General features: G+C 41.6%; 1 protein-coding gene across 1 annotated transcript in view; it reads right to left on the bottom strand.

Annotated features, from left to right (window-relative positions):
• The window catches only part of TMEM150C (transmembrane protein 150C), a 77,393-nt gene extending 64,509 nt beyond the window's left edge, over positions 1–12,884 (bottom strand). The window contains exon 1 of the mRNA XM_032239781.1: positions 12,494–12,884. The gene's annotated coding sequence lies outside the window, so the exon portion shown is untranslated. The remainder of the gene's footprint in view (positions 1–12,493) is intronic.
• Positions 12,885–13,106: the final 222 nt, after the last annotated feature.

Genomic DNA, 13,106 nt, shown 5'->3' with positions numbered 1-13,106 from the left:
AATGGTGAAACCCCGTCTCTACTAAAAATACAAAAAATTAGCTGGGCATGGTGGCACGTGCCTGTAGTCCCAGCTGCTCAGGAGGCTGAGGCTGGAGAATTGCCTGAACCCAGGAGGCGGAGGTTGCGGTGAGCCGAGATCGCGCCATTGCACTCCAGCCTGGGTAACAAGAGCGAAACTCCGTCTCAAATAATAATAATAATAATAATAATAATAATAATAATACAAGGTTACAGTAACCAAAACAGTATAGTACCGGTACAAAAACAGACAGACCAGTGGAGCAGAGTCAACCCAGAATTAATGTCACACACCTGCAGCCATCTGATCTTTGACAAAATTGACAAAAAAAATAAGTAATGAGGAAAGGACTCCCTACTCAGTAGATGGTGTTGGGATAGCTGGCTAGCCATATGCAGAAAAATAAAACTGGACTTTAACCTTTCACTGTATACAAAAATTAACTCAAGATGGATTAAATATTTAAATGTAGGACTTCAAACTACAAGAATCCTAGAAGAAAACCTAGGAAACACCATTCAGGACATCAACCTTGGGAAAGAATTTATGACTCAGTTCTCAAAAGCAATTGCAACAAAAACAAAAATTGACAAGTGAGATTTAATTAAACTAAAGAGTTTCTGCACAGCAAAGAAACTAACAACAGAGTAAACACACAATCTACAGAATGGGAGAAGAAAATGTTGGCAAACTATGTGTGCAACAAAGGTCTAATATCCAGAATTTATAAGAAATAATTAAATAAGCAAAAACCGAATAACCCAAATAAAAAATGAGCAAAAGACATGAACAGACACTTCTAAAAAAAATACATACAAGCAGCCAACAAACATATGAAAAAAGATTTAATCGGCCAGGCACAATGGCTCACACCTGTAATCCCAGCACTTTGGGAGGCCAAGGTGGGTAGATCACTTGAGGTCAGGAGTTTGAGACCAGCCTGGCCAATATGGTGAAACATCAACTCTACTAAAAATACAAAAATCAGCCAGGCATGGTGGCATGCACCTGTAATTCCAGCATTTTGGGAGGCAGAGGTGGGTGGAGCACAGCTCAGGAATTCAAGACAAGCTTGGCCAACAGGGTGAAACCCTATCTCTACTAAAAATACAAAAATTAGCCAAGTGTGATGGCATGTGCCTGTAATCCCAGCTACTCAGGAGGCTAAGGCAGAGAACTGCTTGAACCCAGGAGGTGGAAGTTGCAGTGAGCCAAGATCATGCCACTGCGCTCCAGCCTGGGCAACAGAGCGAGACTCTGTCTCAAAAAAAAAAAAAAAATAGAGAAATTAAATTCATAAAGAAAAGTAGAATAATGGTTGCTAGAAGCTAGGGATAGGAGGACATGGGGAATTATTTAATGGGTACATAGTTTCAGTTCTATAAGATGAAAGAAGTTTTAGAGATTGGATGTACAGCAATATTAATATACTTAGGTCTACTGAACTGTACATTTAATAATGGTGAAAGTGGTTAATTCTGTTATGTGGATTTTACCACAATTAAGAATTAAACATGGAAGTAAATAAAATTTTAAAAGAAAATCACTTAACAAATCTCTTTAAACATTTTTTTCACTACTTTTTCTAATCACTTCTTTATTGGAGATATATGCACAACTCGTCAATAGTTCAGATGACTGTATAGTATCCCTCCAAATTGTAGAGATCAACCTTAATTTATTTAACCCAGGAAAATTATTTTTTGGAATAGAAGAAGCTTGTAAATGCTTGTCTGATGGAAGGAGCTAGAAAAGAGCAAAGAAAGGTACAGGACTACAGAAGGGAGGAATATAATAGCAGAGCATGGGGCAGTTCCCCCATGCTGTTCTCATGATAGTGAGTTCTCATGAGATCTGATGGTTTTAGAAGTGTTTAACAGTTCCTCCTTCACATGCTCTCTCTCTCTCTCACCTGCCACCATGTAAGATGTGCCTGCTTCCCCTTCCACCATGATTTTAAGTTTCCTGAGGCTTCCCCAGCCATGCAGAACTATTAGTCAAAGAAATCTCTTTCCTTGATAAATTACCCACTCTTAGGCAGTTCTTTATAGCACTGTGAAACAGAGATACAGATGGATAGGTAAGAAAGAGTTTGGGCAGCTGAGGGAAGTAAAGAGACTAGATGTCTCCATGAAAAAAGACGTTGAGGAAGTAGGGTATGAAAGAGCTGGAAGGATGCAGTTATGCTCAGAGAATGGGAGAGTGGGGTTAAGATTTCTGAGGTTAAAAATGGCAGCCAGACAAGAGTTTGGGCAGAGGATTGAGAGTCAGTAAGTACGGTTTAGTAAAGGTGAAGATGCTAAGAAGGTCCAATGGAGTTTGAGGCTGAATTCAAGATCAGACCCTCTAGGATGATATCATTGCCACAGGTTACTGCAAGAGTTGTGGGAGAAAGTGGGGTACAGGAAAACATGGAGCCAGGTCGTCAGTTCTTTAAGAAATAAACAGGAGTGACTGGGAGCTGAATGAAGAGTTGGGATGCGAAAGGGTGGAAGGTGGTTGCCTCATTCAGTAATGAAACTTGTAGTTCTTAAAAAACATTCTCTAGCATCCCCAAATTCTTTACCAAGATTTTTTTGTCCCTAACAAATACAGCATACACTATACTATTTTTTTTTTAATCTATGATCTGTCTTCCCACTATAATGTAAAGCTCCCCGAGGACAGAAATGTCCATTTTGTTCACTGCTATCGCCAATACCTAGATTATGTCTGCACATAGCAATGCCTTAATAAATCATATTTGAATGAATGAATGAGTAAATGGTAAAGGCCAATTAGGATAAGGACATTCCATGAGGTTTGCTAAAATAGCAGAGAGAGTCTTGCTTAGGAAGGAGCTATCTTATAGTGCTCAGACTTAGAGGGACAGAAAAGTCAGCCAGGGCCTCATCCCAGCATGTTGTCTGCCTTTTTTCATTTTCCCCTTTTCATGTAACTACTCTTTTTGATCCTATAAGTCTCAGCGTGGGTGTCACCACCTCTGGAAAGCACCGCCTGATGTCGCTCCCCTTATCTATCTAGGATGGCTGCCCCTCGTGGCTACTCTCATGGTACCCTAGGATGCTTCTCAATTAGCATGCTTACCCCACTGTATGGTAACTGTTTACATGGCGGTCTCCACACTAGACTGAGTAAGTGTGGTATACTTAAATATGCAGTAGGCACTCTGGTATAGTTTGGATATTTGATCCCTCCAAACCTCATGTTGAAATTTGATACCCAATGTTAGTGGTGGGGCCCAATGGGGGGGGTTTAGGTCATGGGGGCTGATCCTTCATAAATGTCTTGGTGGTATCCTCATGGTAATAAGTTTTCACTCTGTAAGTTCCCAAGAAAGCTGGTTGTTAAAAAGAGCCTTGCCCCTCCCTCCCTTCTCTCTGGTTGCCTCCTCTCTTAGCATGTGATTTCTGCACACACTGGCTCCCTCATACCTTCCACCACAAGTGGAAGCAGCCTGAAGCCCACACCAAAAGCAGATGCTGGCACCATGCTTCTCATATAGCCTGCAGAACTGGGAGCCAAATAAACCTCTTTTCTTTATAAATTACCCAGCCTCAGGTATTCCTTTATAGCAACACAAAAATAGACTAAAACATACTCTATAAATGTTTTTGAATATATAAGTGCAAAGCACTGGATGTGTGAGTTGGAAGATCCTGTACTTTTTCTTCTTTGAAGCTCATCCCTGTCATACACAAATCTGCACTTTGGCCTCACTGAGCAAATGGGCCCTGTGCTAGAGAAACCAAGTAGGAAAACAGCTCAGTCCCCACCAGAGCCTTCCTATTAAGCTAAGTTAGGGGTCACTGGCCTTCATGTGTCCATTTCCCTGCCCATCTGTCCATAAGCATACCTGTGATGCCATGGTGGAATACTGAAGTACAGGCCACCTTGCCACCTGTGATGTTGCCCAGCCAGTAGAGCACAATGAAATCACCTGGGAAGCTTTAAAAAAAAGTTTGGTGTCTGAGCTCCCTGATCCACCCAGAGATTCTGATTTAATAGATTTGGGGTACAGCTAGAATTTTAGAGTTCTTCAGATGATTTTATTGTGCAGCCATGATTGAGAACCTCTGCCCCTTGCCTCGCCTGCCATCTCTTCCTGGCTTGTGGTGCTGTCCAAGGTAGCACCTCATCAAGAACTTCTTTACTCTGAGGTCCGCCCAGGTCAGGCATGGGCAAAGGTCAGTGGACTGTCTGAAGAACTCAGTGGAAGGGTGCTGCGTCTTAGAGCAGCACGAGAAGCCAAATCACATAGTTAACTGGCCTGGAGGAAAGTACAACTTTCTGTTCCATCTGAAACTGCTGTTCAGTAGCCACACATGCTATTAAAATTTGAATTAATCAAAATTAAAAATTCAGTCCATAACAGGCTGGCCAGTGCACTGTCAGCTTTATGGGCCACATGGTCTCTGCTCCAGCTACTCAGTGCTTCAGTGTCCATGTAGAGGCAGTCACAGGTAACATGTAAACAATGGGTATGGCTCTGTTCCAGTTGGACTTTATTTACAAAATAGTTAGCTGACTCCTATCAAAAAACCATCAAATGCCCTAAGACAAAAACATTTACAGACTATAATTTCTAAATACAAAGAGATAATGATTTATTTGGAAAGGCAAGGTAAATATGCAACAAGCAAGCAAACTAGGAGCCAGATGAAACCGAAGTGAACCTTAAGGTACAACATCAGAGTCCTGTTAAGTTGGCCTGGACAAACAACATGTCGAGAACTAATATAAAATATTCATAGGCCAAAAGTGGAAGGGAGTCATATCCTTCAGTGATGGCTGTGGTCATGCCAAGACTCTAAGAAATAAATTGCGTGCCTTCCAAAGGCGTTTGCTAGCTCTGAGACACTGAATAGAAGAACAGTTATCATCCAGAACAATCCTCTTTAATTTCCCATGTGATAAAATAAGTTAGAACTGGTGTTATGAATAAGAAAGAAGTAAGAGTGAAAAAAAGTTACTCTGAGCCAGGGACTGTGCTAGGGACTTCACAGATATTGTCCAACAGCTAATAAAAAGCAATATTTCTGAATTGCTACATTTATGGCTTTGTAAGTGGACATTGATTTGGGTCAGTGGCTTGATCTTGAAAGATTACTTTGTGCCACGATTTGATCATAACTATATCATTCTGCAAATCAGTTAATGGAGAACTTTCATCTTTATTTTTATGTGCATACATATACAATCAACATTTTTTTATAAAATGGCAAGTTACTCCTTTTCATATAAATCAGTTTTATGCCACATGTAAGCTGAAATTAAAATGGGGAAACACCAATCAAAACGCCATAGAAAAGATAATCAGCTTTCTCGAGAACAATTCTATTAACTGCTAAAATTACAGGAGATAAATATGGTTCTTGTGAACACCGTGATGTCAATGACAGGACTGGAAAAATTTTCAGAATGCCATATTCTTGAAGTCTATGGTATATGGAAACATAATACCACCAAGGCAGAAAAACTGTCACCCACAAGTTAATATTCCTGCTACTACATGTAAGTATATTTTAGTTGTCAGTGTTTCTATATAAATACACTTTAAGTTTCAGTGAAAACTAGAATTAGAAATTCCAGGAGATATATTTCCATTAGAAATTACAAGATGATTACATTACAGAATTCTAATTTTAATCTGCAAATACTCCAAGTTCAGTAAAAAAATATTATTTCTATTTGGATTGCATTACAATGGTATCAACATTTCTTAATTAGCACTATTCACTCATGAATCAACAGAATGAAAATAACTTGAAAGACTATTTTATAACCAGCACAGTTTAAAAAATATACAGTGTTAATTTTAGCTACATACAGTTTTAATTTATGCTTTAAAACTTTCAATTATTGCCATTTAAATATTTCTTTGGCAGTCAAGTCATCATTAAGTGTAAAAAAGGAGTAAGAAATCTACTTTGTTAATAAATGAAAAGTTTGATAAATAGTAAAGCTGTGCTATTTTTGGAGACATTTATGTTTATATTCAGTTGATGGTCATTATAATTCATTATAATTGCTTCAGAGTTAAATAACACCATTTAAACTATGGGCTAATTTCCTTTACTGCCGTAGTTAAGCACAATTACTTCTTAAGCTTTTTGTACACTTGTCTAAAAGTATTACCTGACTTTCAATGTTTTCTCAAAAGCAGTTCATCTCGCCCCTTTGTATTCCACAGATAGAATCTGGATCACTGTCCTCAGAGATGGACAGTTCTACAGCCTTGAACAAAATCTGAATAGCTTTAGAATTTTTAATATGTTAGACACAGCTTTTGTACTTTTTAAAGGAAACTACACGTGACGGCAAGCTGTGGCCTCTTCTAGTCTACCTGATAAAGTCTATGGACTTTAAGTGGTCTCGTTACATTAAGTTTGACCTTTAAGGAAAACTGAAATCTACTTCCAAAATGAAATTAGTTTTACTTTCTAGATTGCACTGGGGAAAAAATATTTCCAGCCTCACTTTCAGGACTTCTCTTGTCATATGAAAGTCTTAAAACAACATTGTTTTTCCATTTATTTTATTAAAACTATGTCACAAGGCACTTGCTGGCAGGAGGTGATTTTGAAAAGACAAATAACTTAGATGTAGTAAACAGTGGTGGATTTATAAGACGGACGTATCTGTTTAGACCATTTGTCACTATATGCTACAAACAAATGTGTGCAGAAGTTAGGAGGTGGTTAGGAGGGAAGGAAGACAGCTCTGGAGACACAATCTGTAGTTAGTCTCTGGGATATGCACATTTCTTTGGGCATATGGCTGCCTTTTCAAGGGCATTAACCTTCAAAGACCACAGGCTGGCAGCAGTGAGGTCTCTTCCTGCCTAAATGTGCAATGACTCCCCTGTCACCCATCAGGCCTCCTCTTACACAGAAAATAACTTGCATCAGCTTATTTCTGCATTTGTACAATGCTCTACAACTTTTGAACCTCACAGTTTTGTAGATGTCCATCTGTGTATTGCTATCACATTGTAAGATGGGCTGTCACCAGACTACCTGGATTCCTATTCTGCCTTCACTACTTACTGGGATGTAGGCACTGCAGGATAATGACAATACCTACATTAAAAGATTGTTGTGAGAGACAAGATAACAGATGCAAAACATTCAGCATGGAGGACTTGTGAGCACTCAATAATGTTGCTCACTGTTAGCCATTATTTTTGACTTAGGTTAATGTTTCCTGAAGTGGATCCCAAGCCTAGTTTCCTAGGCAATATTTTATATCATGAGACAGTAAACACATATACATTATTATAAATAATGAATATGCATATATTCATTATTTATGATTATTTTTATGTAATCATTATTACATTATGATTACTTAACGTAAATAATGAATATGCATATATGCTTATTACATATGGACTGAGTGGCGCAGAGTTAGGATTTGAACCTAGGGGTCCGGGTTCCTGTTTTTCTAGTGCTCCTTTTTCTTGGAGGGAGGATTACAGGCACGCATCACCACGGGCCTGGCTAATTTTGTATTTTTAGTAGAGACAGGGTTTCTCCATGTTGGCCAGGCTGGTCTTGAACTCCTGGCCTCAAGTGATTCACCTGACTTAGCCTCCCAAAGTGCTGGGATTACAGGCATGAACCACCACACCTGGCCTCTCTAGTGCTCTTAACCACTACTCTCCACTGCCTCATGGACTGGTACTTGTTATACATGGAGGAGCCAAAGTTTCATCAAACACTAGTAACCCTCACTAAGAATGATGCACAGTGACCACTTCTATTACACATTCTATTTCATCAAGAAAAATGCAGATCCTAACCTGTTCAATTGATTTTATGACCCAAGACATGTAATTTGAAAAAACTACAGTAAGTGTTGTATGAAAAATTGTTTTGAAAATACCAACAGCCAGGCATGGTGGCACACACCTATAGTCCCAGCTACTTGGTGGGCTGAGGTGGCCAGAAGTCCAAGAATGAGGTGAGCTATGATCATACCACAGCACTGTAGCCTCGGTGACACAGTGAGTGAGACCCTGTCTCTATTAAAAGAGAAAAGAAAAGAAAAGAAAATTGTAACAATAAAAAGTTAAATAAGTATATATATCTCATCTCAGAGGCTTCACCATGCTATTGTGCATTGTAAATCTCCAAAAAAAAAAAAAAAAAGGATTATATGGAACATTTTCTAAATTTATTCAAATAACCCCATCACCCTAAGGGATGGACACTAATTTGGGAAATGTTATCACAGGGTGTTAATACCTTCAAGACAGAGGCAATTTGGGAGTTATTTCAATCTATAACTTTAATTAGTAGGTACAAACATATTCAACAAATTTCTAAATAATTGATTGAGGGAGAGTCCCTTCCAGAGCAGGGGAACCCCCAGGACCCTGAGCTCTAGCCTGGAGAGAGGCACCCTAGATCCCTAGGCTGGGTGAGGGAGCATCACTCACGCAAGAAACAGGAGAGGCAGTGTCTTGTAAAATAGTCTAATTAAAAACATGTCCCTCTCCATGGTCAAAATAATGGCTCTAATCAAAGCAAATTAGTTTAAAAATGAAAACAACATGGTTGATGTTAAATCAAATCCTATATTAATGGTTTTACTAAAAATAATGGTAGGTTATATCTAAAGTGGATTTGGTAATCCCCACAGGCTGGACTTGAGCAAGAGGATCTGGGTTTGAAATCCAAGGGAAAGAAACCAGACAAGAAGAGCCCAACAGAGGCAGAAGCTCTGGCTGCTCCTGGAGCCAGGGGTACCCATTTGTCAGGCTTTTCACAAGGTCTCTGTGACTATAATCACGGGAGGAGTGAGAGATTTGGGCATTACTACTTCCTACCTTTCTCTGAATCTCCTCTCCTTTGAAAAATTGAAATGTACAGCAGCTGACTCCAAGAATAAATTATCTATAATGTGAAAAAGAGCAAATAAGCTCAAGTTCATGAACAGTGACACAAGGGGCCAAGCATCTAAACAACTCTGGGTGATGCTTATTACTGGGGCTAGCAGACACATAGAAATTAAAAAGGGAAATTGCTTTTAGAGTAGAGTTGAACTTCAGCACAAAATATCTTCTTCAGAGCAAGTGCAAGTGCTTTCTCATAGCAATAGGATTATGAAGTCAAATCTTAATTCTGGTATTATCAATGCCAATTGCCACTTTTCTTTTTAATTAAAGGACAATTGCCCGTAAGTGCTATCTCTCTAGGAAATATGGGGAGAAAATTTAGAACTATACTGTCCAATATGGTAGCCACTAGACCCGTGTGGCTATTTAAATTAATGAAGGCTAAATAAAATTTAAAATTCAGTTCCTCAATTATACTAGCCCACACTCAAGTGCTCAATAGCCACATGTGTCTCATGGCTATCATACTGGACAGATGATAGAACATGTCCATCGATGCAGAATGTTCTTTTGGACAGCACTGATCTGGAAAAGGCTGTTTATAGATGCCAAAAAGGAAAATATTCATTTCTCACTTGGTAAAAGAGCTCCAAGCCCTACCTACGAGAACTGGTTTGACTCAGAATAGTGTAGGGCTGAATTTGAAGGCCACTGCCAAAGATTACACTATTATCTCAAAATATTCTAAATGGCCCATCTAAAATCTCTTTGCATGATGATTGATTTTCCATTGCCACAAATTGTCTTTTGAAACCTAAACATGCCACACAGAAAAAAAAAATCTAAACATACCAGGAAATGATATTTGGTGATAACAATAACTTAAAGTTCCAGTAATATATGAACAAGTTTGAAAGTGCTTAGAACAACTATGAAAAAATATAAAGATACATGGCACCATCAACTCCAGGAGTAAAAATGTATAGCTAAGTAGAAGCTGAGCATGGTGGCTCACACCTGTAATCCCAGCACTTTGGGAGGCTGAGGCGGGTGGATCACTTGAGGTCAGGAGTTCAAGGCCAGCCTGACCAACATGGTGAAACCTGATCCCTACTAGAAATACAAAAGAAAAAAAAAATTAGCCAGGCATGGTGGTGGGCACCTATAATCCTAGCTACTTGGGAGGCTGAGGCAGGAGAATCACTTGAACCTGGGAGGTGGAGGTTGCCGTGAGCTGAGATTGTGCCACTGCACTCCAGCCTGGGCAGCAAAGTGAGACTCTATCTCAAAAAAAAAAAAAAGAAAGAAAGAAAGAAAAAAGGAGGGACATACTTCTGTTGTTACCCTTAGAATTAGGAAAATATTTATTACATACCTGAGTCTAGTCCTACCCTTTTCATGAACTTAAATGCAGATTCAATAACACTTGAACTCTGTATCGTGTTTTGGGAACTTCGGCACACATCTCATTTGACCTTTACCAGAACCTAATCACACTGTAGTGCTGATGCTGAGTGTTACAGATTCTTCTCTGAAAGGGTATGACTGAGAAGTAATACATTATCTTGTCAGTGTTTGTCTTGCTTAATTGGTTACTGAACTGATCCCAAATGGCCAGATTACAGTGAAACCAAATGGTTGAGATTGCAGGGGCCAACTGGTTTTTCCTCTCTCATGACTCCAAGATGCCCTGCTAATCTGACCCACTGTACTGAAGAGGCATGGGTCACAGGGGAGACAAAGCAGGAAGACAGACAAGAGTGTAAAGCAAAGGGCCTTGCCACTTGACAACTGCAAAGCAGGTAAAGTGAGCACAAAAACCCCTGCAAGGTCATTGTGAACATGATTGTGGTAGTTCTATAACAAAGGCTAAATATAAGGCATTATTATGTTCATGAAAAAAAAAAATACTCCATAGAGCAAATTATCCCCCCACAAAGCAACATGGAAAAGGCATTTGTGAGAAATGCATGAATTAAGCAATTGTTCTGAAGACTTAAATGCTTATTTAAATAATTCAAACAGATTACATTCAGCTAATGGCAGATTATAATAAACATGCATTCAAGTGTTTTTCAAATACTTTAATAATTGTTAATGTCATAACATCAATCAACTAGTCATTATTGTTAGCAAAACTTCTTTACCTTTTTATTTACCATGTGCAGTTTGTGAGCTTCCAACTTGGGGGACGTGCAAAACATTTATTAAATAATGTATAAAGGACGCATCATGAAAATTCCTATGCTTATGCCTTGAAGACTAAACTCACATTTCTAGCTCATTAACAGATGACAGCTATGGTTAATCTTGGAAACATGGAGACTCTGGAACACATACGAGAAAAAGTTGGGGATTTAATACATGAGAGCTGAGACTAAAATTCTCTGATCGGTCACATATATGGACTTGACAATTTTTCCTTGAAATAGGAAACTTTAAGTAGGTCAGTTTAACAACTGCCAACCTGGAGTTTATACATCCACACTCAACTATCCTTTTGATGAACTGCTGCCCAGAATGGAGTTATAACCCTGCACTATTAAAATATCTTTGGTTCAAGCAGAGAAATGAAGAAACAGAAACTGATCTTGCCATTTAGGCTTTGTTATTGTTTGAGATCCAATAACTATTTGGTTTTGTTTTTCAGCATGGCATTAGTACATTTGGTTCCCCAACAGGACCTCGCATGTAGGACATAAGAATGGGTTCACTCGGGAAGATGGATTCTACCATTCTACCAGAGTTATGTTCCCACATGCAGTCACAATCCTGGCCCAACCGTGAAAGGCTGTCTGGCCAGAATAAACCCGACCAAAAAGATCAATGAAATGTTTGGGACATCATAAAGTACTGTGGAGGTAGGATGGAGTAAGGGAACGAGTAGAGAGAAAAGGAATGTGAACTTAAAATGGGAAAACCCTCTCATTCTCCATTTGATTCATTTAAGGAGGGGAAAACCACTCAAGGAAGTTAATCACTTTTTTATTGCAGCGGATTACAAAAGAGCCTAGGTAACCCACCTACCACGGCCTCCCACCGAAAAACCGAAAATCCTATTTCTTCCCAAGTGTGCACCCAGGAAAGGAGGGAAGACTGTGCATTTACAGTGGCGGGCGGTGCACAGGGCAAAGCAAGTTCTTGCCTCCTTCCCGAGCCAGCCTGACCTGGCTAACGGCAAAGTGCAGGGAGAATGGCACGGGGACCGGGAGGTCAAACTTAGGGTCGCTTCTCAGCCGAGTCGACCCGCCACCGAGAGGATGGGGCGGCGGGTAGGGACACCTGTCAAAGGACGGGGCCGGGGCCGCAGCGGGCGGGCTGCACTGCGGCGGCGGGGACCAAGACGCGCCGGCTCGGGGTTCGCAGCGCGCGGCGCAGAGCCGGCACCGACTCCGGGACTCGCGGGGAGCGTGCGCCCGCGGAGGGCTCGGGGGGGCGACCCCGCGCCCGGGACGCCATGGGAGGGGGCCGCAGCCGAGCAGGGCCCCGCAGCCGGGCGGACCCCGCCGCCCCAGCCGCGCTGCAGCCCCCGCCGTCCCCGGTCTCCGCCTGCCGGCTGCGCGCGGGGCCGGGCCGGACGCCCCCTGGCTGCGCGGCGGGCCCGGGCGGAGGAGGGGGCCCCGCGCCTACCTGCTCTGGTGCGGCGGGGCCGCTGTCGCCTCGCGGGGCTGTGACCTGCGGCGGTGGTGGCGGCGGCGGCAAGTCGCGGCGGGGAGGGCGCTTCCTTCAGGAAGGGGTGGGATCTGCTCGCCCGCCCGCCTGGCCCCTCCTGCCGCGCCGGGGCCCGCCCCCGACTTATTCTGGGGTCCCTGCTGCTAGGCCTCTCGGGGAGAGCTGATCCCCCGGGTCTTGGGCTTGTGCCACCCCCCGGGGCCCCTAATAGTCACCCGGGGCAGGAGCCGGGTGTGGACGGGCGAGCCACTTCCGAAGCCTTTGTGGATGCGTTTGCCTGGCGCTCCTCATCCAACAAAAGGAAGGACGGAATCTGGGATCCTCCGCCCGGTGGTTATTTATTCCTGACCTGTCGTAACCTTCTGCCTGGCTCCCTTCCGTTCACACACCTAGGGATTTTGCACATAACAGCTAAAATTCATTTTCATGCCCATTGGCTGAACGTAGTTCTCCACTCAGGCTGTCCCGCTTTTTTTTTTTTTTTTTTTTTTTTTTTCTTTCTTTCCTTTCATCGTATTGAACAAACACAGAGCCAACTTCTGACCCTGGCGACGAATAGCAGATACCAAGG

This window comes from Sapajus apella, unplaced genomic scaffold, assembly GCF_009761245.1.
Source record: "Sapajus apella isolate SASKATOON/1434 unplaced genomic scaffold, GSC_monkey_1.0 scaffold45, whole genome shotgun sequence".
Lineage (NCBI taxonomy): Eukaryota > Metazoa > Chordata > Mammalia > Primates > Cebidae > Sapajus > Sapajus apella.
This window is presented reverse-complemented; position numbering and strand designations above follow the sequence as displayed.